Below are 22,772 nucleotides of genomic sequence, written 5' to 3' on the forward strand. Positions count from 1 at the left end.
GAATAAAGCTGATAATCCGACCAGTTCGTCGGAGAGGTACCATAAATGTTACTGCAATGCTTTTTTGACAGTTTGAGTAATCTCTTCATAAATTTCGCTGTACTTTCCAACCTTTTTTTTATATTGGTTGCCCCAACATCAACATCGTCAGTTCAATAAGTTCGAGATAGTCATCTCAAAACTGGTATTTTTACTAAGATAATATAGCAAGCATTCCATTGCACTATTGCTTAACTCAGATTCTCCAGGAGAAAAAAATTGTGTGGTCTGATCTAACAACTTTTTTCTAAGATTCTTTTACCTTTTAAGTATGGGAGTTTCAGGTGAACTTGAAGATCGAAACTATTGTCATTATGTGATGGCGACATGTCACACATAGAAGTTCATTCTTCAGCTATTTCTGAATGAAAACGCATTCACCATTCTTGATACCATTATTGTATGCTGTTGTGCTGAAGCCCGTACCAATTGCTTTATCGTCGAGATCCCATGTCATACGAGTTTTAAGTACTGCATCTCCAGTTTCCTAACATGTTGCACTACCCAGTTTTTGGCACCCTCAGTAATTTCTCATGTCTATCAGAAAAGTAAACCAGCACTAGGGTAGCCTATATACATTTTGCGAACTTAAAATAGCAGGCAAGATTTCGCTGTCTCAATTAACGAAAATTGGTTCTGGTTGGTAGCCTATATACATTTTGTGAACTTAAAAAGCAGGCAAGATTTCGCTGTCTCAATTAACGAAGCATCTAGGTAATACATCATCTCTGTCGAAAACGTGCCTTGTTGCTTCTCGCTACCTTGTTATTGAACGTCTTGAAAGCTGAAATGCTGGCTGATCATGGTCAAGTGTGGCGGGAATAGGAATAAGTCTTAAAGCCCCGTCACGTTTATCGCAATATTATGACTGATGAGTATATTGCCGTATATTTATTTAGAACTGTTGATCGAGCGACACTCGCACCATCTTATGTGAAAAAGTAGCCAACTTCCAACTTTTGTTGCAGGCAAAGCATAAGAAGAAGAATTCGACATTTGCTTTGGCTAAGGGTGCTTTCACACTTTGCAAGCGAAATTATTTTTCCCACACGTTAGTACTTTTCTAACGTTTGTCATCGTTAAAAACTACATTTTAGCATATGAATAGGAGAGAAGATATATTAGCAAGTCTTTTTATTTCATAGTGAGAATGTTAACAGCAGTGCTTCGAGAAATTTGCTTTTCACATAAACGAAATAGGTTTCAATTGCTAAGTCTCAAGTCTTGCGTGATTATGGCGATATTACCGGAATGCATAAAATTGCGTTGAACACATCTATCTGAAAAACCTCATTGTATCTAGGCCTCTACAGCCTCGCGATCGAAAAATTTATTCCGGTCTGAAGCCCTTGCCACATTAATGTTAAAAAGGTTGTTTTAAACCTTTGGTGCAGAAACATCTTCGTTTTTGCTTAATACACCTTTTTCAAATTCTTTTCTGGAAGAAGGTTGAGATACATAATTCATTATCAGTACCATTTTTGTACAGCTTTTAACACTTGAACTATCATCTAAGTCAACATCGGGTATATTAATAGAAGGAGATTTAGATTTTGTAGCAGAATACGGATTCTCTCTCTTTGCTTCTCTTCTTTTTAAAAATTTTCCAGTGCTCTTTCTTGCTTTTTAATGTAGTCTTTGTCTTGAGATGAAGCGATCACTTTTATCTCAGTTCTTTGGTCACCTGGGCTTTATTTTTCTTTAAAAGTAGCCACTATGAAAATTCTTAGAATATTTAACTTCTGAATCCTGAAAACAACAAGAACTTTCTAAAAAAAAGTTTTACAGAAATGTCTTCCATATGTTCTACAGTTCTGAAATTGTGCATAGTATATTTTTTTGTTATATGAAACATAATTGGACTGTCGCTAGGTCTCTAAAAAAAAACTTTCATTTTTAAACCACCCTAATACATATCTGTATTTTCACAGTTGAAATATGACATTGATACCATGAGCACATATTTAATGGTTAAATACGGAAAAGTACACATACCGCACTAATTAACTTTTATTTGTTTTCAAACTAATTGTGTGATCTATTGTATACTGCCATAAAACCAGAGTTGGAACAATGCTCGGAGTTAAGTGGGCTACCATAACCAACATCTTGTGTTAAAAGTAAGGCGTTTATTTCTTATGGATTTAGGGGTCTGTTCATTTTTCGCAGATTCGAAAATGCAATGAGTAGTATACGGCTTCTATAGGAGTATATAAATTCAATTTCAAGCTGGCAAATGTTGCGGAATTTGAGGAGTACTGGAAAGAATATAGATTTCGTGAGGATATCTAAACGTGAAATCATCTGGTCAATCAGGGCTTCATGAAAATTTTTTGTCATAGAATGCTCCAGCGAAACAGCAAGTCTGAGGAAAGTCCCATCTACGGGAGATACAGTCCAGAGACGGATGAAATACGACCGTGGGAAATGATCACACATTGATAGTCAGACGGTTTCATGAGGATATGATGCTGAAGAATTATTTAACAACGTCTACATTCCACATACAGAACGAGATGTACCAAGATTGGTGACAGATACCAAAATTGAATGGGCAGTAACAACTTTTGCCTAGTTCAAATCACCTAATACCAACTAGCTATGTTGCAGGTGGAACGATTGTACAATGGCTTAGAGGGTTGCATAAAACTGAACCACGCCCCGCCATCTTGAAGAAGGTTATCATACCTAAAGCGGGAAGAACCAGCCATCTGCACCCGCAAGATTGCAGGATTATAAGTTTGGCATATTTTTAAAACGTTAGGGAAATTAATAGTTGGGGTGTGGTGGTAGCGGGCGCTGCTTCCCACACCAAAAATTCTGGGTTCAACTCCAGTGCAAAACAACATCAGAAATTTGGAAACAGTCTTTGTGCAGTAATTTGGCAAACACTCTGAGTGTATTTCTATCATTAAAAACTTCTCAGAGAAAACACTTTTACCTTACAAATGCCGTACGGGGTCGGCGTAAAACACACAGGTATGTATAGTGCCGCAAATTTGTAGGAAAAGATTTAAAAGGATCACGACGCAAATTGAAAATGAAGCTCGGCCTAAATTCTCTTCAGAGGTATATTGTATTTATATTTTCTTTATTACTACATATATAAAATCGAATATGGAATATGAAGCACTATTCCCTTTTGCAAGCCAAAGGTAAGTTAAAACTGCATTGCATAGAGTGATCGTAAAAAAAAGAGAAATCCCTGGCGCACCTGGAGTATGTTCTGAGTGTTTTTCTGGGCATTGTCGTAGCAATCATCGACAAGATCAACTCTGTGTAAAGCAGCAAAATGATAACGTCGCAATGGGATATTTGCGAGCCACAAAATCTATAAACAGAGGAACGCCGCAGGGTGGGGCATAATCACTTATGCTGTGGACGCAGGTCATCAACTAATTGCTCAAGCGGTTTGATAGAGGGCCATTTATCCTCACGGCATATGCAGTTGACGTCTCAGTAATAATAGCCGGCACATGCAGGTGTCTACAAGAGGAGCGAAAGAATGGTATGGGGTCCGAGTTTCGTGGAGAGCCAGACAAAAAATACATATGCCAAAAAACCTGAGAGCGTTGCAGATTGTCAATGATCAGCATAACAGGAGCCGTGAATACTGCCCAGACATTAGTATTGCATACCATTCTGCAAATTCCACCTGCAGACCAAATGAGCGAAAGTATGGCGCTAACAACTGCAACATAAAAGGTCCTATCAAATGAGTGCAATAAATTTGATAGGACCTTTTATGTGATATGAAGAATGTTAATTTCGCGATAGTTGCGCAATTTGCAGGATCCTCCTTCAATCGCCTGGCATGCAATCATACGACTATATTTTGCAAACAAGCTGCTGCATGCGCTTTACCAAGTCCCCGTCACCGTATCTGAATAGCCCCGCAGGCAATCCATCTGTGCCCGCAGCCTTGTTGCCTTTTAATCTGGGTAATGATATTCTGACTCCGTCATAATCGGGTGGGGGGACTTAAATTTCATCACCATCGATTGCGGAATGGGGCTCATGATCCCTGTGACGCACATCGTTTTCTCCCTTAGGGAGAGCAGATAACTGTTCCCTCCATAACCTAAGTACTCTCTGAACATCGGTAAGGTGCAAAGGTAAGCTCCGTGACTATGGAAAAGAAATAAATTATATGCTTAGCCATCCAGCGAGCGTGATGTTAGGTCCAGGTGCTCTCCAATGAACTTTTTATATTGGTTGCCCCAACACCAACATCGTCAGTTAAATAAGTTCGAGATAGTCATCTCAAAACTGGTCTTTTTACTAAAATAATATAGCAAGGATTCCGTTGCACTATTTCTTGACTCAAATTCTCCAGGAGAAAAAATTGTGTTGTGTGGTCTGACCGAACAACTTTTTTCTAAGATTCTTTAACCTTTTGAGTATGGGAGTTTCAGGTGAACTTGAATAACCCGAAAATAATGTAAATACACTACTCTAAACTATTGCCTTGATGTGATGGCAACATGAACACCATAGAAGTTCAATTGGTAAGTTTGAAGTTCCTCTATATTAACAACGCAAAGTCTTGCGTGATTATGGCAATGTTACCGGAATGCATAAAATTGCGATGAACGTATCTATCTGAAAAACTTTATTGTAGTTCGGCCTTTACAGCCTCGTGTTCGAAAACTTTATTTCGGTCTGAAGCCCTTGCCTTTTGTGCAAAAACATCTTGGTCCGTGCTTAATAAAACTTTTTCAAATTCTTTTCTGCAAGAAGGTTGATATACATAATTCATCATCGGTACCATCTAGGCCAATAAATCAACATCGGGTATATTAATAGAAGAAGACGTAGATTTTGCAGCAGAATACGGATTCTTTCTCTTTGCTTCTCTTCTTTTCAAATTTTTCTAGTGCTCTTTCTTGTTTTTTAATGTACTCTTTGTCTTGATATGAAACGATCATTTTTATCTCAGTTCTTTGGTCAATTGGGCTTTATTATACTCAGCTGAGCAGAGCTCACAGAGTATATTAACTTTGTTCGCATAAAGATAATAAATAACGGCATAAACTAAACGAGATAGATATAGACTTCTATATACCAAAATAATCTGGGCGGAAAAAGAAATTCATTTAGCCATGTCCGTCCGTCCGTAAACACGATAACTTGAGTACATTTTGGGGTATCTTGATGAAATTTGGTATGTATGTTCCTGGACGCTCATCTCAGATTGCTATTTAAAATAAACGAAATCGGACTACAACCACGCACACTTTTTCGATATCGAATATTTCGAAAAACCGAAAAAGTAAGATAATTCATTACCAAAGACGGATAAAGCGATGAAATTTGGTAGGTACGTTGACCTTATGACGCAAAATAGAAAATTAGTAAAATTTTGGACAAAGGGCGTGGCACCGCCCACTTTTAAAAGAAGGTAATTTAAAAGTTTTCCAAGCTGTAATTTCGCAGTCGTTGAAGATATCATGATGAAATTTGGCAGGCACGATACTCCTATTATTATGTGTGCTAAATAAAAATTAGCAAAATCGGATGACGAAAAGTCAAATTTTAGCAACAAATTTAATATCTTTACAGTATATAAGTAAATTATGTCAACATTCAACTCCAGTAATGATATGGTGCAACAAAATACACAAATAAAAGAAAATTTAAAAATGGGCGTGGCTCCGCCCTTTTTCATTTAATTCGTCTAGAATACTTTTAAGGCCATAAGTCGAACAAAAATTTACCAATTCTTGTGAAATTTAGTAGGTGAATAGATTTTATGACGATAACTGTTTTCTGTGAAAATGGGCGAAATCGGTTGAAGCCACGCCCAGGTTTTATACACAGTCGACCGTCTGTCCTTCCGCTCGGCCGTTAACACGTTAACCAGAGCAAAAATCGATATATCTTTACTAAACTTCGTTCGCGTAATTCTCTGAACTCACTTTATCTTGGTATTAAAAATGGGCGAAATCCGATTATGACCACGCCTACTTTTTCGATATCGAAAATTTCGAAAAATGAAAAAAATGCCATAATTCTATACCAAATCCGAAAAAAGGGATGAAACATGGTGATTGGATTGGTTTTTTGACGCAAAATGTAAGTTTAGAAAAATCTTTGTAAAATGGGTGTGACACCTATCATATTAAGTAGAAGAAAATGAAAAAGTTCTGCAGGACAAAATCAAAAGCCCTTGGAATCTTGGCAGGAATACTGTTCGTGGTATGACATATATAAATAAATTAGCGGTATCCGACAGATGATGTTGTGGGTTACCCTGATCTACATTTTGTTCGATATCCCGAAAACGCCTTCACCTAAACAACTAAGGGCCACTCCCTTTTAAAACCCTCATTAATACCTTTAATTCGATATCCATATCGTACAAACACATTCTAGAGTCACCCCTGATGCACCATTATGGCGATATCCCGAAATTACTTCCACCTATAGAACTATTGCCCACTCCCTTTTAAAATACTCTTTAATACGTTCCATTTGATACCCATGTCATACAAACACATTCCAGGATTACCCTAGGTTCATTTTCCTACATGGTGATTTTTCCTTATTTTGTCTCCAAAGCTCTCAGCTGAGTATGTAATGTTCGGTTACATCCGAACTTAGCCTTCCTTACTTGTTTTTTTTTTTTAAGAGTAGCCACTGTGAATGCACTTTTTTTAGTTTTTCAATCGAACCCTTCGTATATTAAGTCGGAACAAGAGCTTTGCTCCAACCTTTATATTTTTAGCTTTATAACAATTTTATAATTCAGTAATTTTATGCTGAAAAATCTTAGAATATTTAACTTCTGAATCCTGAAAACAACAAAAACTTTCTAAATCAAAGTTGTACCGAACTGCCATATATTCTACAGTTCTGAAATTTTGCATAGTTTATTTTTTTTGTTATATGTAACATAATTGGAGGGATTATTGGTTGAAGGAGCCGCCAGATCTGAGCAATAGGCTGCAGATATATACCGACGGCTCCAAACTGGATTATAAGGTGGGTAGCGGTGTCTTTGCACCTCAACTAGGGTGGAATCTATCATATAGCCTACCTGAACATTGCAGCGTCTTTCAGGCGGAGGTGGCTGCTATAAATGAGGCCGCTGATTACCTGGGGAAGGCTGCTCACGGCTATAACCAAATTTGTATTTACTCTGACAGCCAGGCTGCAAAAAAAGCACTTGGATCGGTCACATGTAAGTCCAGGACAGTAGAGAAGTTCCGCATTTTTCTTAACGAGATCGCTGAGCAAACTTCCCTCAGTCTGGTATGGGTGCCTGTACACTCGAATATACCGGGCAATGAGATGGTTGACGAACTTGCAAGAGCGGGCACATCCGTTCCGCTTTCGTCGTCCTGGAAGGGATTGAGCATGCCGCTCGGTACCTGTAAGCTCATTTTGAAAGGGATTTTCCTTAGGGAAGCGGGTGTGAGGTGGAGCAGTCTTGAATTCTACTACCAGTCCAAGCTCGTGTGGCCTGAATGGGATGCGAGACGCACAAAAAGTCTCCTTCTTCTTGGTAGGGGGGACATATCTCTGGTGGTTGGACTTATAACCAACCACATAGCAATCGGGAGGCACGCACAGCGGCTGGGTGCTCCCTATAATGATTACTGCAGGAGCTGGAAAGACGAAGAGGAGATAGAAACATTCAAACATTTTCTGTGCGATTGTCCCGCGCTTTGGCATAAGAGGAAGACATTTCTGGGATCTCCCTTCTTTCACGATCTTTGTGTTCGGGCTAAGTTGGAACCTAAGAAACTCCTGACGTTTGCTGTATCGAGCTGTTGGTTTGAGTAGTGGAGAGATCCAAGTGGTATCACAATGGGACCTTTTTGGACCTCAGTGCACTGGTGCTCGCACCGGTGGCCACTCTAACCTAACCTAACATAATTCGAGAGTCGCTAGGTCTCTAAAAAGAAACTTAAAATTTTTGAACCACCCTAATACATAGGTATATGTATTTTCACAGTTGAAATATGGTATTGATACCATGACCGCATATTTAATGATTAAATACGGAAAAGTACACGTACCCCACTAATTAACTTCTATTTGTTTTCAAACTAATTGTGTGATCTATTGTATACTGCCATAAAACCAGAGTTGGAACACTGCTCGAAGTTAAGTGGGCTAAAATAATCAACATCTTGTGTTAAGTATAAGTGAGGCGTCAATTTCTTATGGAAATTCGCATATTCGAAAAATGAAATGAGTAGTATACGGCTTCTATAGGAGTATAGAAATTAAATTTCAAGCTGGAAAATGCTGCGGAATTTGAGAATATTTTTATTTTATTTTATTTTATTTAAAGTCAACAACAGACACAACGCGGTCGACTACTAAAAATAATATAATTCAATAACAAACTATTTGTAAATTTAATAAAATATTTGTAAATTTAAAAGCTAACATTAGGATTAAATACATAAGAACTTTAAAAATTAAATTTGTAAGGCAACCCTTATGATAAGTGTTGAGTGACCATAACATCAATCATTAAATATTAACCACGTCAATTTTTTGACCACACCAATCACTCACAATGAGGGTTACCTTCATAAACGTCACTTTGAATGACGCCAATTAATTTCGCGCATTCAACTCGTCAAGAAGCAAAAAATTTAAGCAGCTCACACATATACATATATATATATTAAATTTCTAAGTTTGTTAACATTTTTATATTCAACAAATAAAATTTGAAAAAGACTATATATTTAAAAAGTAAAGTTCATCAGTTTCTTGTTTTGGTATTGAAAGCGGTGTGTGTGCGAGAAGTCTACGCAATTAATATTGTGTGCCTTACTTAAGTTGCGTTAAAGCGTTTGGGCGATAACCTGCGTCAACTACGACGCAAGAATAAAGGCTCCATTACTGATACTTAGCATAGACTTGACTTGGCTTGCGAACTGTCACTTACAGTTCTGTTAAATTAACATTGCATGTTACTGATTACTCAAAACTTAACTTGACTTAGAAGTCTGTTGAATTTTGATTTTCTATGTAAGTTCTAAGTGACGTTTACATTTTGAGATGCCATTTGTTTGTTTCCATTTCATTTTGACATTTTGTCATACAAATTGACATTTATTTAAAAATAAATTTCAACGCTGATTATGAAGCCAGATATTATGCGCCAAGTGGAGTATAATCGTGGCTAAGTTGCCAAGTTTACGCCAAGTCAAGTCAAGTCTATGCTAAGTATCAGTAATGGGGGCTTAAAGATGACCACGATGGTCATCTTACATGGCGACCGTGGCCATGCCTGCGGCAAAAACTGGCGTCGGGGAAGGAAAAAATTCCCTGCACTACAAAAGCAGCATAATTAAAAATAAAGTCTGGAAGAATATGTGCGTGGTGGTTGCGACGGAAAAGTGCGTGGTGGTTGTGCCAATATGAAGAAAATTTTTTTGCAAAATTCATAAAATATATGCAAAAAAGAAAATTACTCGAAGTAAGATAATTTCAAAAATTTACGAAAAATTACAAAAAAAATACAAAAATATATAAAATTCCAAAAAAAAAAATATAAAATTTCAAAAAAATACAAAAAAAGTTATAAAATTATAAAAAGACTACAAAAAAAAATTCTACAAAATTACAAAAAGTCTACAAAAAAAAATTACAAAATTTCAAAAAGACTACTAACATTATTTTAATAAAACTTCAAAAATACAAAATCATAAAATTGCAAAACCTACAAAACAAATATAAAATTCCAAAAACTACAAAAAAAAAAGTATAAAATTTCAAAATCTACAAAAAAAAAAAAAAAAATCATAAAATTTTCAAAAACCTACAAAAAAAAAAAGTTATAAATTACAAAAACTAATACAATTTCAAAAAAATTTTTAAATGGTAAATAAAAACCAAATTTAAAACTAAAAGTGGACTTTTACAAAAATTTTGGAACAAAATCCAAAATATACATACATTTAATATACTAAAAAGAAAGAAAAGTTATTGGAAAATTGTGGTGTTACATACATACATACACATATATGTTAAAAATTTTTTGAACTGGCTGTAATATGCCATAACGGTGATGATAAGCACAACCACCAGTGACGCTATTACCAAGCACCGTTAAGTGTGGTAAATTATTCACGCCATTTACTCCACCAACACCACCAACTCAACCTGAGAAAGAAAAAAAGCATAGCGGAAGAGAGAGGCAAATAGGGAAAGATTAACTTGGTAACGGCAGCAACGGAAGACAACACCAACAACAACAAATTTCAGCAGTATACAAGCAAAGGCAGCAAACAAAGCAGAAAAAGGGCGGTACAGTACCTTAATATATACGTATATAAAATTTTAACTTTGTACATACGTAGGTAGTTTGGCTTTCTCAATATAAATACATGTATACTATAAACTTAGCAACAATTTTTCGTAATACACATGTAGCCTTCGCATGTAGCAACACAATTTGACACTTTTGATTATAAACATACTTTTCTTAAACATTTGTTTACTACGCATGTAGCAACACAATTTGACACTTTTGATTATAAACGTACTTTTCTTAAACATTTGTTTACTACGCATGTAGCAACATACTTTTTCTACTTTAAAGCCAATAACATGTTAAACTAATTAAATTAAGAAATTGAATTTTTCAAATTACTTACATACATAAAATTATTATATTGCAATATAAACATTCAAATTTCGAAAAAATTCAAATGTACATTAAACATAGTAATTTTAAATATACGGCCATCACATGCAAATTATCACTCATATATTACTATATTCTTTCTTTTTCAAACATTAACATGGAACTTGAATTTTTTATTTTAAATGCGAACACTGCTTCGTAATAAATACAATCGGAAAAATATTTTTTCAAATTTTCACATTTTTTTAAAACCTTTTTGAAACGCAAATTATACATCAATTTTATATGTATAATACCAAAAATATCAAACCTTTTCGCCAAATTTTGCGATAATTATTCGAAGCTAATCAATTTTGAAATCTCTCATTGACTTCAAATATCAATATAGACAGGTTACAGTCACATAATGGTAATGGTGAAAATTTATTTTATCGGTGAAAGCTTACTTTTCCCTTTTTCCAATTATTTCTTCGGAAATTGAACATAGTGAATATCATAAACATTTACATATTTTTTTGCAACAAATACAGTGCCATTCAAATAGTTAACAATTCCTTCGAAGCATCACACGAATACAGTGTATTCCAAATATTTCAACATATCTTACATTTGCGACTCTTTTCAAACTGTGCATTATATACAGTGTCTTTCAAATATTCCAACAGTTTTTTCTCTTTGCATTATTAAACGAATACAGTGCGGTTAAAATATTTCAACATTCACTTGCATTTACAAAATAAGTCTTAAATACAGTGCCTTTCGAATATGCGAATTTTTACCATTTACCAATTAACTCATCGATTTTGAATATTTCGAATATTCTCTGATTTTTAAACAAAAAAAAAAAATTTTTTTAAATTACAAACCACAATTACTGAGCGAATGAATAGTTTCAAATTCATTCTTGTATAAACAGTGCCTACAGCGTTAATCTTAACATTTTTCCGAATTTTTTTTTTTTATGAAACATTTTTTTTTCTGCCACGGAGGTAAACATTTTCAATAAATGTAATAAAGTTTTCAGATGTCAGTTGTCAAATGTCAGATTTTGATTCCAATTTCAAAAATTTACGCTCTAATTTCACTAAAGTTACTAAACGAGTTTTAAATAACCGATCTATCTCAGCGAAAAAATCAATAGAATATGAAGATGCTTTAATTAAAAGCTATAACCAAATTATAATACAAGTAAATTCATATTTTGAAAATCGAGATAAGCCTAGTTCAATAATCGAAAGTTTGTCAAAGTGCAGAGAACAACTCACTAAATGTTTTTCTAGAATTAACTGCAATATAAAAATACCCAAAGATCTTTCTGAATTAATACAAGAAAGCGAATCAAGTTCTGATTTTGACACTGAGGAAGAATTATCTGACGCATCGACAACTTCAGTATACAAAACTAATATTATTAAAAAAAGTCACGTATCTTTTCTTGAGGATTTCCCTGGATTTTCCAATTCACTCCACAATAATAACTTAGACACAATTAGCGAAGAACAACCAACAATGGCGACTCCAGAGCAAAAGAAAACTTTTATTACTATGTGTGCATCCATAATTAGAGAAAACTACAGCGGCGATCCGCTTTCACTTGCATCCTTTATAGATAAAATAGTTTTGATAGAAGATTTGATGGAAGAAAATTTGACAAATACTTTCATTTCGTTTATAAAATCTAAGTTAGAAGGGAAAGCGCGTGAGGCAATTCCAAATGAAGTAACAACAATTCAACAAATAAAAGATGCATTAAAAGGTAGAATAAAACCTGACAACTCAAAAGTTGTCGCAGGAAAAATTGCATCGTTAAAAGTTTTTAATAATAATCATACTGAATTCGCCAAACGTGTTGAGGAACTCTCCGATGCTTTGGAACGATCATTAGTTATAGAAGGAATGACTCAGGGAAAAGCGCACGAAATGGCAGTCGAAAAAACCGTCAACGTTTGTCGGCTTAACACTCGCTCAGACCTAGTAAAATCAATTTTAGCGTCAACTACGTTTACTGATTCTAAGGATGTAGTTGCGAAAATGATCGTAGAACAAAATAACCAAACAAGTGAAAGGCAGGTACTAGCGTTTAGATCACGCTATAACAGGCAAAATAATAGTTTTCGAGGTAACTTCAGGTCAAATCAATATAATAGGAACAACTTTTCGAGGTACAACAACAATTTTAACAGAAACAACAATAGCAATTATAGGCATAATAACAACAATAATTATGGCTCGCGAAGTAATGGTAATTTTCGAAATAACAATAGCCGGCCCGTAAACAGAAACAACAGCAATAACAACAGTAACAACAACAATCGACGTCCAAATACTACAAATAACGCTAGTGTACGCACTTTAAACGCCAACGGCCCTCAGGAGCGAACACTGGGGGACCAGAATCTGAATTAAATAACGTTTTTCAAAATAAATCAATTTATTGTCTAAACCTGAACTACTCAGATTTTATCGAACTGAATTGCAATGACTCTTTTAAAACATGCACTTTCTTAGTAGATACACAGGCTGATATATCAATTATAAAACTTTCAAGTTTAAAACAAAATGTTTCTATAAATAACAACAATATTATAAATATAACGGGTGTTACGACAGATACAGTTTCAACATTGGGTACCATTAAAACAGAACTTTTTTATTCAAATTTTTCAATTCCACATACTCTAAATGTAGTAGATGACAAATTCAACATACCGTCAGATGGTATTTTAGGCAAAGACTTTTTGAAAAAATACAATTGCATCATAGACTATGCAAACGAGAGCATAACAATTGGCATTGGCAAAAATATTCATACAATTTCAATTTTACATAATACAACCGATAATACATTGGTAATTCCTCCTAGATGCGAAGTTTATCGCTTATTTAAGCTGAAAAAATCTAAACATCCAGTTTTTATAGACGCACAGGAAATTTGTAATGGTGTGTTCACCGCAAAGTGTATTGTTGACACTAACAATCCGATAATAAAGGTATTAAACGTCACTGACGAGGTAAAATACGTAAGAAATTGCAACATACTTACGGATGAAATCACCAACTACAACGTGTATAAAATCAATAATCTTTCAAAAAATTCGAAAAGGTCAGAGGAATTAAAATCAATTTTAGAAAAGCAAATGCCAAATTATGCCAAACCAAAACTTCTCGATTTATGTCTAAAATATGATGATATTTTTGCACTAAAGACCGATCGTATGACACTTAACAACTTTTATGAACAGAAATTACGATTGACAGATACAAATCCTGTTTACATAAAAAATTACCGTTTACCATACTGTCAGAGAGAGGAAATTAATAAACAAGTTGATAATTTATTGCAAAACGATCTTATAGAACACAGCTATTCCAACTATAATAGTCCATTGATACTTGTGCCAAAGAAAAATCCAAATGGACAGAAATCCTACAGGATGTGTGTTGACTTTAGAGCCGTAAACAAAAAATTGATAGCAGAAAAATTCCCACTTGCACGAATAGACGATATTCTTGATAATCTAGGCAGAGCCAAATATTTTTCTACATTGGATCTGTATTCAGGTTTCCACCAAATCCCATTAAATAAAGATTCTAGAGACATCACTTCATTCAGCACTGATCGTGGTGCTTTTCGATGGAAAGTTTTACCATTCGGTTTAAACGTAGCTCCGAATTCATTCTCAAGAATGATGTCAATTGCCTTTTCAGGAATTTCTCCAAACCAAGCCTTTTTATATGTCGATGATCTCATAGTCATTGGGTGTAGCGAAGCTCACCATCTTAAAAATTTAGAACAAGTCTTTCAAACATGCAAAAAATTTAATTTGCGTCTCAATCCCGAAAAATGCAACTTCATGCGTTCAGAAGTCACTTTCCTAGAACACAAATGTTCGTCAAAAGGTCTACTTCCAGACGATTCCAAAATAATTGCAATAAAGAAATATCCGAAACCTTGCGATAAAGATGCAGTAAGACGATTCGTGGCATTCGCCAATTATTACAGAAGGTTCATACCAAATTTTGATTCCATAGCAGCACCTTTAAATAAACTTAACAGGAAAAGAGTAGAATTTAAATGGGATCAGTCATGTGATATAGCATTTGAAAAACTTCGAAAATCTTTAATTTCTCCTCAAATTCTCCAATACCCAGACTTCAAAAAGGAATTTATAATTACTGTCGACGCTTCAAAAATAGGTTAAGGTGCCATTTTAAGTCAAAATAAAGATGGCATTGACTTACCAATTTGTTTCGCGTCCAAATCATTTAATAATTCAGAACAAAAGAAATCAATAATTGAGTTAGAGCTTTTAGCTATATTTTTTGCAATAAAACAGTTCAGACCATACGTATATGGCACACACTTTACAGTCAAGTCCGATCATCGTCGATTAGTTTACTTGTTCAATATGAAAGATCCCTCTTCAAAAGTTTCACGTATCAGACTTGAACTGGCAGAGTACAACTTCACTATTGAATACATAAAAGGTAAAACGAACGTAGGAGCAGATGCACTCTCTCGCATCACAATAGAAGAAATAAAAAATTCAGGAACATCGATTTTAGCAGTACAGACAAGATCACAGACAAAACAAGAACAATTAATGCAACAAGAAATACTCAAAGAAGAAAAAGTAAAAGAAAACATAAAATTACAAGTTTATGATAATTTTTCAAACAAATTCTCAAAGAAAATACCCAGAGTAAAATCCCAAATACGTTATGATAAAAGTGGTAAAATTACGAATTTTGAATTAAATGCGCATCTAAAACACAAAAAGATTGAGTTAATTAAGGTTGCGTGTGCTAACAAAATAATACATTTAGATGAATTACTTTTGAAGCTACAAAAAGAAGCTGGCAAGCGCAATATTAATATAATTGAATTGCAAAAAAATGATAACCTTTTTAAATATTTTTCGATATCAGATCTGAAAACCATTGGGAATAAAATTTTAAAACATTTAGAAATCGTCCTAACCGAACCCGTAGAAACTGTGACAGACGAAGACAAAAAACAACAATTAATAACAATTTACCATACCGACCCAATTTTAGGAGGACATTTCGGTAGCAAAAAAGTTTATGCAAAACTCACAACCAAATATTATTGGAAAGGTATGACGCGCGATATAGCGAAATTTGTTAAAAACTGCGAAAAATGTTTTTTGAATAAGGTTAAGCCAAAAACAAAAGAAAATTTAGTCCTAACCGAAACACCATGTAAGCCATTCGACATTGTTGTCATTGACACTATAGGACCTCTACCTCAATCCGATAATGGTAAAAAGTTCGCTGTCACCATTATATGCGATCTCAGCAAATACTTAGTAACGATTGCGATACCTGACAAAAGTGCAAAAACGGCCGCATCAGCTATTTTTGAAAATTTCATACTAATATATGGCATTATGAAAACAATTAAAACTGATTTAGGTACCGAATACAAAAATGAAATTTTTTCAGAGTTAACAAAACTATTAAAAATAGAACATAAATTTTCCACAGCGTACCATCATGAAACTCTTGGCACAGTAGAGCGAAATCACAGAGTTTTCAATGAATATTTAAGATCTTTTCTAAATCCCAATTTTTCCGACTGGGATGTTTACTTGAAATATTTCACTTTTCTTCACAACACAACAACAAACACAGTATTCGATAATAAATTCTCACCATATGAATTAGTCTTTGGCAAAGCAGCTAATTTACCAAAGGAACTGCAAACCGATAAAATAGACCCGATTTACAACATAGAAAACTATTCGAAAGAAGTTAAATTTCGTTTTCAAAAAACTCACGAATTAGCGAATAAAACAGTTACAGAACACAAATTAAAAAATCAAACCGGATATAACAAAAGTTCACAACCAATATCTGTCAAGGTATTTGACAAGGTATTGCTTGAAAAAGAACCCGCGACAAGCATAGTAGTATCTATATTGGTCCGTATACCGTAATAGGTATTGACGGCGTAAACGTCACGTTAATTGATGACGAAACGAAAAAGAAAAAAATAGTACATAAAAATAGAATAAGAAAAATTAATTCAATTAAATTTTTAAATTCAAAGATAATTTAAAGTTAATTTCTATTGTTAAATTAGAAATAATTTTTTTATTACAAATTTGAGAAAAAAAAAAGATAATGAAATCAAATAAATTTAAACAATCATTAAAAATTAAGAACTTAATTCATACAGTAGAATTCAAACACAAAAAAATTTTTTTTAATTATAAAAATTAAATTTAAGTCCTACTTTAGAATTAGACTTTAGAATTTCATTTTTAATTTAGATCTAAACATAGATGTAGATTTAAATTTAGTTTAACAATCTTAAACTTTTATTAAGATAAAATACATCACGTTTGGGACAGAAGAATTTGGCCAATTCTTTTTTTCCAAAGGGGGATGATGTAAGGCAACCCTTATGATAAGTGTTGAGTGACCATAACATCAATCATTAAATATTAACCACGTCAATTTTTTGACCACACCAATCACTCACAATGAGGGTTACCTTCATAAACGTCACTTTGAATGACGCCAATTAATTTCGCGCATTCAACTCGTCAAGAAGCAAAAAATTTAAGCAGCTCACACATATACATATATATATATTAAATTTCTAAGTTTGTGAATATTTTTATATTCAACAAATAAAATTTCAAAAAGACTATATATTTAAAAAGTAAAGTTCATCAGTTTCTTGTTTTGGTATTGAAAGCGGTGTGTGTGCGAGAAGTCTACGCAATTAATATTGTGTGCCTTACTTAAGTTGCGTTAAAGCGTTTGGGCGATAACCTGCGTCAACTACGACGCAAGAATAAAGATGACCACGATGGTCATCTTACAAATTCAACTCTAAACAAACGAAAATTAAATAAATGATCTTAAGCGCGAAAAATTACGAAAACTGGGAATCAACGGAAACACCGACTGGTTCGTTAACAGAACGAACATTGTGTTTCCCGAAGAGGTTAAATGGCTCCTCTCACTAGGCAGAAAATTTACACTGCCAACAACAAACCAAAATTTCTCACCCATACGCACGATAGCTGAAATGGAACAAATATTTCAAACAATAGAGGATGAAAAGGATAAAGAAGTAGCAAGAAATAAATTAAGCAACAGAATTTTACTTTACAAGCGAAACATACGTCATAACTCAGCAGAAAAATTCATAATTGAAACATACAAGAAAACAAAAACATTCCTTAAACTTCACAAAGATGACATAATTATCAAAGACACAGACAAGGGGAATAAAACAGTTGCTCTATACAAAACGGAATACAACGAAAAGATTGACCAGCTACTATGAGACAAGAAAACTTACAAGGTAATTCGTAATGATCCAACGAACACTCTACAGAGAAAAAACAACAACATTGTATACGATCTTCATAAGGCAAAACTCATATGTGCAAAGAAAAGCAACAAATGACAAGCTCGACAGCCATAGCCCCCCGACTTTATGGATTACCCAAATCACATAAGCCTGAATGTCCGCTACGTCCTATTGTATCGTCCAGTAATGTCCCGTGTTATTTTTTGTCCAAACATATTGGAAAAATTCTCCAAACTTTAATATCTGAGAAATACAACATTAACAATGCGTATGACCTAAAAGAAAGGTTATCTAATGTAAATATATGTGATGAAGATGTGTTGGTGTCGTTTGATGTTGTGTCTCTCTTCTCTAATATACCGACCACTTTAGCCTCGAAAATAATAATGAAAAAATGGGACAGAATTAAAGAAACAACAAATATACCAAAGAATAAATTTCAAAGCATATTAGACTTTTGCCTAAAGGACAACAACTATTTCGTTTGCAACAATAAAATTTATACTCAAACATTTGGAATGCCCATGGGTAACCCCCTTTCCCCGACGATTGCAGATATAGTAATGGATGAAATACTTGACAATACTTTCTCAGAACTAAAACAACAAAATAACACAAACATAAAATTTTTAGTGAAATATGTGGACGACATATTCGCTATAATCAAAAGAAATGACGCGGAACTCATATTAAAAACTCCTAATAAATATCATGAAAGACTAAATTTCACCATGGAAATGGAGGAAAACGGCAATATCCCATTTCTCGATGTCCGAATACACAAGAACAACAACAATATAATATTAGACTGGTACACCAAACCTACATCATCTGGACGCCTAATAAACTTCCTATCCTCACAGCCTAAAAAATACAAAGTAAATACTGCGAGAAACTTCATACACAAAATACTGACAATAAGTCATCCCAAATTTCATGACGCCAACATTAAATTAATTAAAAGAACGCTAAAGAAAAATAATTACCCAGATCACTTAACCAATAACTTAATTCAACAAAAAATAATAGAAATGCAAAATATAATAAATCCATCACCAACTACAGATATGACAAATGAACCCAAAAGATACTTTAGCGTCACATTCGTTCCCAGGCTCTCAGAAAATTTCACAAACATTATACAAAAACCAAACTTATGCTTAGCCTACAAATCGAATTGCACACTAGCGACATGCTTCACAAAAACAAAAAGCCCAATAGACCAGCAACAACAAAGTAATGTAGTGTACGAAGTAACTTGCAAAGGAAACAACAACGAGAATTGCAACAAGATTTATATCGGGACTACGAAGCGAAATTTAAGCACCAGACTAGCAGAGCACGAAGCTGATATAAGAAAACAAAAACCCAGCACAGCACTATCACAGCATGCAATAACAAACAACCACTCAGCTGATTTTGCCAACACAAGAATACTAGATAAGGAACGAAGAGAAAAGACGAGATATACTTTAGAGAGCCTACGTATAATGCAGAAAAGGGAATATACGATTAACAAGAAAGAAGACACCGATGAAATAGCCGCGACTTATTTGTTATGTTTATAGTTTAGTTTAGTATGACAAGAGTACCACGAATGATGGTATCAACATTGTATGTTTATGTTTTTGTTAAATTTAATGCAACAATATCATTGTTTAGTTTTTTTAACGTAAATATTTAGTGCAACAAAAATCTACTAACGTTGAGCTGTAAGGTGGAAAAAGCTTTGTCTTATTCGCACCCCACATAAATAGATCAGACCAGCTTATTATATACAAAATTAAACGAAAATTAAATTTGTTATTATTTTAATTAACAATCAGGTCATATATGAGAGTATTAGAGTATTGAATTATGCAAAGTTGTAAAAGAGTATTCCATGCTGATACAATTATTCAAATCCTTATAGTGGAACACCAATTCCGCAAAGGATTATTTTTAGCAAAATTTTGTCGGCAAGTAAACAGGTGGAAGGGCACAAAGTGTCTAAAAGCTCTGCTAGGGACAGCGAAGTTTAGGTGACTGACAAGGTAAGAGGAGTCTATCTCACCAATGATGAGCTTGTGCAGGAACATTACCCCAAGTAATATTCTTCGGTTTTCCAAAGTTGTCAAACTAATAAGAAGCAGCCTATTTTTGTATGGTGGTAGATGAAGGTTAGGATCCCAGTTAACGCCACGGAGTGCGAAAATTAAAAATTGTTTCTGAACCGACTCAATTCGATGTATATACCTAAATATGTGAAAAGGAGCTTCGTGAGATATGGATCATCAAACTCTTTGGATCACCGTTTCACAAATCCAAGTACCCCTGTTGCTTTGTTCACAATTGATGAAATATGCATATTGAAACACAGTTTCGAATCAAAGAGAACTCCCAAATCACTTACAACAGATACACGCTCCAATAGCGTGTTATTTAACGTATAAGATGCAAAAATTGGCTTCACACGATGAAATGTCATCAGCTTGCATTTAGAACAGTTGAAATCTAGTAAATTTGCTGTACACCAGCATTGAAACGAGTACAAGTCGGTCTGTAAGAGATGGAAAGATGATAACTCAGAGGTTTAATATCATCCGCATACATAAAAGTACGGGAAGGTAAGATAATTTTTGGCAAATCATAAAAACAGGGTAAAAATTAATGGACCCAAATGATTTCTTTGACGAACCCCAGACGTTACATTAAACTTCTTAGAAAGACAATTTTTAAACCAAACTTGTTGAGTCCTGTTGGCGAGATAATTTTCAATCCAGAGAAGTAAATGCTTCTGAAACCCAAGAAAATCAAGTTTAAAAATTAGAAGTTCGTGATTGACAGAGTCAAAGGCTTTACTGAAGTTGGTGTAAATTACGTCAATTTGCTTTTTGTTTAAAAATCCGTCCATTACTAAAGAGGTAAACTCTAGCGAGTTGGTAGTGGTTGATCTTCGAGGTACAAAACCATGCCGGCTAGACGATAGTAAAGAGCCACACATGTGCTAAAGTTGACGAGTAATAATTCATTCGAAAGTTTTAGGGATAGCTGAAAGCTTGGCTATGCCCCTAAAATTCTCAATATTAGATCTACTAAATTTTTTGTGCAAAGAGATGATAAATGACTCCTTCCAAATTAATGGCAAATACCATGATTCCATGGATAGCGTAAATAATTTAGTAATCGGCTTTAATAGTTTCACGGCACAGTACTTAAGCACACAGCTAGGAATACCAACAGGCCCGGGAGAAAAAAATGGTTTCAAATCCAAAACGGTCTGAAGAACAGTGTTGTTATCAATGACTGGATTTAGTATGCAATTAAAACTTTCTAATTTATACGGATATTGACCAGTTTGAAATGATTTAGATGAATAAGTCGATAAAAAGAAATCTGCAAATAAATTTGTGATACCATTATTGGAATTAGCATTCTTACAACCGAAAGTGAAGGCAGCTGGAAATCCAAACGTTTTCCTCTTAGGGTTAACAAAACTATAATATATATATTTAATATTTTTTCGGATTACTAAAACCTGAAGTTTACAACTGGTTGAATAATTTTTGTAACACATTTGATTAAGACAATGAAAGTTGGAGCGAGCAACTAAATACTTTGAAAAGTCAGATAGTATTTCTGATATTTGTAAAGCCTAGATTTGATGTTATCGAGTCTCATAGGTTGTTTAGAGAACCAAGGTGGCTTCTTTGACCCTCCACAAACGCATCTGAGGGGAAAACATCTTTCGAAGAAGCAACTAAGAGTAACGTAGGTAAAACGCGTATTCACGTCTAGATCAAAAATCCGAAAACGGAAGGTAACTTTTTTTACCCGTTTAAAAGTTATCCGCGAAAAACTGTTCCATTGGGCACATTTTGTTCCGGCCCAATTACGTTACTGTAGGCACATGAATCAACTCAATTCCGATATTTGATATATTAATGTAATTTATATACACGAATTAATGAAAAAATAACTGTGAATATCACTTACTTATTCTTATTAAGGAAAACCAAATATCAAAAAACTCGCCAATTTCTTTGTTGCAGTTAAACACATGAACACACACGAATGGAGGTGAATAGTGATGCCAGCTCAGCAACAACAGAAATTACTTATGCTTTTCTCAAGTCGGAACAATGTAAGGTGGTGGCGGCTCGACATAAATTCAGATATAAATCCTTGCTCTATGATTTTGCTTTTGTTGAAGAATCTGCAATTTAATATACATATTTAAGGAGATAAGTTTTTAAATTATCGAAGCAAAGCGCCGCAGCCGAAAATCTATTCATTAAACTTAAAAAAAAATCGCGCTATTTTTTATTCCAAATTTTCATAAAAGATGCACAGAGATTTTTTAAGTTAACGAAAAAAGCGCCGCAGTCACCCCCGGTCCACCTTTATGGCGATATCTCGAAATCCACCTATAGAACAAAAGCCCACTCTCTTTTAAAATACTCATTAACACCTTTCATTTTATACCTATATCGCACAAACACATTCTAGAGTCACCCATGGTCCACCATTATGGAGATATCCCGAAATGGCGCCCACCTATAGAACTATGGCCTACTCCCTTTTAAAATACTCTTTAATACCTTCCATTTGATACCCATGCCATACAAACACATTCCAGGGTTACCATAGGTTCATTTTCCTACATGGTAATTTTCCCTTATTTTGTCTCCAAAGCTCTCAGCTGAGTATGTAATGTTCGGTTACAACCGAACTTAGCCTTCCTTACTTCTTAAATTTAACTTTAAATATGAAAGGGAAATTTCTTCT

The 22,772-nt window shown here is 34.2% G+C and overlaps 1 protein-coding gene across 1 annotated transcript in view; it reads right to left on the bottom strand.

The window, feature by feature from the left end:
• Positions 1-22,772, bottom strand: part of Tsp42Eq (Tetraspanin 42Eq) — a 152,580-nt gene that overhangs the window by 107,364 nt on the left and 22,444 nt on the right. The window contains exon 3 of the mRNA XM_067776058.1: positions 21,981-22,200. The gene's annotated coding sequence lies outside the window, so the exon portion shown is untranslated. The remainder of the gene's footprint in view (positions 1-21,980; positions 22,201-22,772) is intronic.

The sequence above is a fragment of the Eurosta solidaginis genome, chromosome 3 (genome assembly GCF_040869045.1).
Source record: "Eurosta solidaginis isolate ZX-2024a chromosome 3, ASM4086904v1, whole genome shotgun sequence".
In the NCBI taxonomy this organism is placed as follows: Eukaryota; Metazoa; Arthropoda; class Insecta; order Diptera; family Tephritidae; genus Eurosta; species Eurosta solidaginis.